This window comes from Protopterus annectens, chromosome 3.part1 (assembly GCF_019279795.1).
Source record: "Protopterus annectens isolate FY-2018-M chromosome 3.part1, PAN1.0, whole genome shotgun sequence".
Lineage (NCBI taxonomy): Eukaryota > Metazoa > Chordata > Ceratodontiformes > Protopteridae > Protopterus > Protopterus annectens.
Genome location: NC_056732.1, coordinates 553,679,142 through 553,685,368, shown reverse-complemented (window position 1 = coordinate 553,685,368; position 6,227 = coordinate 553,679,142).

Here is a 6,227-nt window from a genome sequence, read left to right as displayed (position 1 = left end):
TTTGTCTATGAAGGTGACAAGAAATTAACTATTGATTTTGAGGACAAGAAATTAACTAAGGCAGAGTGTGCATGACTAGGGAAGAGTCTGTGTGTGGCATTAGCATATTACCGCACCAAATGACACACCCACTCAAGTCTCCTGCTTGTCAACTACATCAGGTAAAACTGTAACTCACTTTACAGCTGAGAAATGTTCACTGGTTTCCACTGGGAGGCATATAACTGTTTAGCAGAAACCACCAACCATCCCACTAGGATGATTGAAAAGTCACTTCCCACCTTCCCTGTCTGGTTCCTGCAATATCTGAGTCATTAATCAGACATGGTTTATCTAGGTCATGGTCAGGGCTCCATTCCTTTACATCATGGAACTACGTGGACAAAACATATTTATTTTTTGGGCCTATAATATAGATTAATCTGCCAGCCATTATAAGAACCACCTATTAATCTAAGTTCTATATCTTTAACTTGAAAAAATACGTCACACTTTTCCATAGGTATACACTTCAGGTAAGTAGGTAAGTCCTCTAACAGCTCCATTCCCTGGATGTTTTGATTTGCATAAATCTCAAGCTTGCAGTTGTACTTCATTCTTCAGTTTTGATTGAACAGCCACCATACTGTGTCTCTTATCTGCATCTGCTATAAGGGAATGGGAATCAGGCCTGCCCATCCTCTGTGGTAGTAGCTATGCTATAAGGAGAGTACATTTTTTACCTGCTGAGGTTTACATTTCTGTTACTTTTTAATTGTGGTCCTTTGCTCCATACCCTCTTACTGTAAGGGCATGCTGCAAAACTCTACTAAATTCAAAGCTAATAATAAAAAGAAATGTTTATTATAAAGCACTTATTCTTTGGAACCTGTACATATATTGTAGTAACTACATTTAACTAGTACAGATTATAGACAGGAGCAATTTTTAGATGACCTAAGGTTCAGACATATACCAAACATGTTCTAGCCCATGGGCATTGATAAATTGGGAAAATATGGGCATGAATGGCTAGGCTTAAAAGAGCACTAAAGCTGTCACCCTAGTAACCTTCTGTGACCCTATGATCCTATGTAGTAATGGTAATACTTCACATTTGTTCTATGTGTGCACTCAAGTTTTTGTTTACTTCTTCACTGTCTTGCAGTCACTGTACATACTGAATGTCTTTTACATTTGTGCTTTGTCTATGTGATGTTGGTTACAAATGAAAAGAGTGCCCTTTTGGATAAGTCCAGCTAACTGTTTATCAAATGACTAACATATGCAGCTAGTGTGGACAGTGGTGCAGTTGTAGAAATTACCTATCCCTAATACTGGTGCAGTTGTAGAAATGACCTATCCCTAATATTGTAGTATAACCACATAGTATATAAAATCTGTGCAGTCCCCTTAATTCAGCATACTTAAAATAAAACAACATAATGGATGCAATGTAATGTAACATAGCAAAATGAGCCAGACAAAAAAGCCACTTACTAATTTCAGATAGTCCTGAGCAGCTGTCCCTTCTTTTCTCTGCTTTAACCCTTCTTGCTAGATAAACCATAAGCCACAGTAGCTCAAAATGAACTTTAGCCTCAGAACCACAGAGCATTTAAAACATATGCTGTCCTATTCATGAAAATGTATTCTTTCCTCTTTGAAAAGAATCCCCAAAAAGGTACAGTAATTTCTGTTCATGCCATCTACCTTAATTTCAGATGTAAATCATCCTTATAGGTTCATAGGTTCATACTAGGCTATCTGCCCTGGGGCAATTATAAGCCTAGCCCGATTCAGTATGGCTTACGCCACCCCTTGATTTGAGTATACTGTGCCCTTTTTTAAGGTTTAGTTTACTGTGCCTCTGTCTAATAGTGACACAGGAGTAATCCCTGGGACAAACCTACGATCCCCCATCCACTTATCGAGATTCTTCTTGAAGAGATTCAGTTAGGTGCTCTGCCTCACATGAACTGGAATTCTATTCCAGAGCGAAGGGAGCCTCTGGGTTATGAACCTGTCCCTCCAGCAAGTTCTATTTATTTCTGTGCTGAGGTTCAAGTCCCTAGAGTGTGGCTCTAAGGGATTTAGATTTACTGAGGTGGAGCATGTCCATTTTCTGGATTTGACATGACTTTGTCAGGCATAGATCGCCTCAAGTAGGCGGTATGCAACTGAGTAGAGCTGGAGTTTTAACCGAGCAGTATATGGCATCTGTTTGAGACCCTTGATCCTCTTGGTGAGATACTTTTGGGGTCTTTCTAATTGCTGCAGGTGTCGGGTAAGGTACATCCCAAAAGGGGCATTGTATTCTATGATGGGCCTGATGAGGGATGAATAAAGGGCACGATTACCTCTCTTGATCTAGATGTGAAACCCTTTGTGATGAGGTGGGCTATGTAGAAGGTCTTTCTAACCACTTTGGCAATGTGGTTTTCAAAGGAGAGATTGCTATCAACTTGGGTCCCCAGGTCTCTAATAACTTTCTCTGTACTTAATGGGTTTCCGCCTATGTGGTAATTTGTGGGCACATTGTTTTTGCCAAAGGGTATGACTATACATTTTTTGGCATTTAGCTTTAAACCATGGCGCTGGCACCAGTTATCTGTTTCTGTGAGACCTTTTTGAAGGATGTTTGTGTCAGCTGGAGAGTTGATTATGGCGCCCAGTTTGCAGTCGTCTGCGAACTTGGTGAGCCATAGTCCTCCCACGTTTGCCTGTACCTCGGAAAAGTATATACCGAACAAGAGTGGTCCCAGGACAGAACCCTGTGGGATGCCACTTGTGACCCGGTTTGAGTCTGACATGGCTCCAGCAACTCTCACTCTGTGGGTTCTGTCTTTGAGCCAGTTTGCGACCCATCTTGTGACATAGAGGTTTATATTTAAGCTGGATAGCTTATCTATGATGCCAGTGGGGTATTGTGTCAAATGCCTTTGCAAGGTCCAGATAGGCTGTGTGGACTACCTTTCCTTCATCTATGGCTTTGGTGACTGTTTCAAAGAAGTCAACCAGGTTCAAAGGCAGGATCTGCCCTTGACAAAGCCGAACTGGGTAGGATCTAGTGTCTGTAGGTCCCCAATGTCTTTGTTTATGAGCTCCATGATGATCCTCTCCATAGCCTGCAAACTAAGCTAGTCAGGCTTATGGGGCGATAGTTTCCAGGGTCCGTAGATGCTCCACCTTGTGGAGTGGGACCACTGTTGCTGCACGCCATTCTGTGGGCACATATCCTGTAGTGACGCTGAGATTGTATAGCTGTTTTATTTGAGCGATTAGTTCCTCTTGTAGTTCATGTAGGACGCAACCTGGGACGCCATCTGGTCCCATGGAAGCAGTGTTTTTTGCTTTGGAGAGGGCAGCCTTCACCTGAGCATCTGAGATGTTTGGGAGGCAGCCCTCTGCCGGGATAGATATTTGCTCTTTTGGGGGGGAGGGGGTGGAGAAGTTCGCACTGAACCTGTCTGCCAGGATATTGGCAATGTCTGTGGGTTCAGTGTATTTTTTGTCGTTTAGAATCAACTCAGAACAAGTCTGGGAGTTGCATCCCAAGTTTCTAACATAACTGAATAAGCCTTATGATTGTCCTTGGTGTCCTGTGCAATTTTCTCTCGAAGCTGGCCTTGGAGGATTTTATGAGGGATTGTAATTTTTTGCTAGTACTGATCAGAGATGCCTTCCCTATTAGGGATTTTGCTCTATCATGTAGTAGCTTCCTCCTTCTGTTGTACAGTTTATTTATGGCAGGGGTCCACCAGACTGGGCCTGCCACCTTTGGATGATTGGGTCTTGGTTTTGTTTGGGATAGCATGATCCATGCATTCCTGGAGATGTCTGTAGAATGCATTTATATAGGATTCTGCAGTTTGGGCTGTAGTTTCCACTGGCCCTGTGGCCTTCTTTCTTACAGTTTTATGCATCTACATCATATATCTCCTCTGTGAAAATATAACAGTATTCAAAGTTATTCCCCATAAAACTCTATGGTACTCTTAAGATGTCCCTGTTTTACACACCCATCTTTCGAACACTTCATTATATTAACATTTATAACTTATAAGGTTTTCAGAACTGCATATTCTATTCTCAAGCATATATCCAAAAATTTCTGATTGGTGCGCCAAGCTTCCTTGCTATTCCTATAGTGTATTTGAAAGTTATTTGTAAAATCACCTCTACAGCTGTATAGCTTCTGCACTGATTCTCTGCTCCAGAATATGTTATTTTCCAATTACAAGTCTAAATCTAAGTTGCCATTTTCTGACCCTATGTCCTCCTTTTCTGTTTTACAAACTATGCAAATATATGCAATTGCTAAGAATGCCAAACTGTGAATATTCTTCAGTTATGAATACAGTCAATGTGTATGTACCTGACAATTTCAAATGTAAGCATATCCCCACAACAATAGTACCAATTCCCAGACTTTAATGACAGGGTCATGGGATGTAAAGCTCAAGGTGTGTGCTAATGGCAAAAACATAAATACATACAATGGAGTCCTGTCATGGTCTACATACCTCTCAGTTTTCCCTAAATTTGAGGGATGTCCCTGGTTTTGAAGTGAAATGTTAAAATATACCTCATAACATTTATGAATTGGTGATAAAACAGTGGAGGTTAAAGTCATTACATAATTCCTGGCATTAGAGTTCTTGCTCATCAGACAATACACAGTAACACAAATCATCTTATAGCAGCTTTCTAAGTGAATAGTGTTAAAATGTTAAAAGTGTCTCTGATTTTGGGCCTTTGTCCCTGGTTATTTTTTCAATTTTGGAAAATTTCCTTTTTCCATTTTTTTGGTCCCCCACCCCCTAAAAACCTTTTTTTCCTAAGGCATGACTAGGGAAGAGTCTGTGTGTGGCATTAGCATATTACCGCACCAAATGACACACCCACTCAAGCCTCCTGCTTGTCAACTACATCAGGTAAAACTGTAATCCGCTTTATAGCTGGGAAATGTTCACTGGTTTCCAGTGGGAGGCATATAACTGTTTAGCAAAAACCACCAACCATCCCACTAGGATGATTGAAAAGTCACTTATGCCCACCTTCCCTGTCTGGTTCCTGCAATACCTGAGTCATTAATCAGACATGGTTTATCTAGGTTACGGTCAGGGCTCCATTCCTTTACATCATGGAACTACGTGGACAAAACATATTTATTTTTTGGGCCTATAATATAGATTAATCTGCCAGCCATTATAAGAACCACCTATTAATTTAAGGTCTATATCTTTAACTTGAAAGAATACGTCACACTTTTCCATAGGTATACACTTCAGGCAAGTAGGTAAGCCCTCTAACAGCTCCATTCCCTGGATGTTTTGTTTTGCATAAATCTCAAGCTTGCAGTTGTACTTCATTCTTCAGTTTTGATTGAACAGCCACCATACTGTGTCTCTTATCTACATCTACTGTAAGGGAATGGGAATCAGGCCTGCCCATTCTCTGCGGTAGTAGCTATGCTATAAGGAGAGTACATTTTTTACCTGCTGAGCTTTACATTTTTGTTACTTTTTAATTGTGGTCCTTTGCTCCATACCCTCTTACTGTAAGGGCATGCTGCAAAACTCTACTAAGTTCAAAGCTAATAATAAAAAAAAATGTTTATTATAAAGCACTTACACCGCATTCTTTGGAACCTGTACGTATATTGTAGTAACTACATTTAACTAGTACAGATTATAGACAGGAGCAATTTTTAGATGACCTAAGGTTCAGACATATACCAAACATGTTCTAGCCCATGGGCATTGATAAATTGGGAAAATATGGGCATGAATGGCTAGGCTTAAAAGAGCACTAAAGCTGTCACCCTAGTAACCTTCTGTGACCCTATGATCCTATGTAGTAATGGTAATACTTCACATTTGTTCTATGTGTGCACTCCAGTTTTTGTTTACTTCTTCACTGTCTTGCAGTCACTGTACATACTGAATGTCTTTTACATTTGTGCTTTGTCTATGTGATGTTGGTTACAAATGAAAAGAGTGCCCTTTTGGATAAGTCCAGCTAACTGTTTATCAAATGACTAACATATGCAACTAGTGTGGACAGTGGTGCAGTTGTAGAAATGACCTATCCCTAATACTGGTGCAGTTGTAGAAATGACCTATCCCTAATAGTGTAGTATAACCACATAGTATATAAAATCTGTGCAGTCCCCTTAATTCAGCATACTTAAAATAAAACAACATAATGGATGCAATGTAATGTAACATAGCACAATGAGCCAG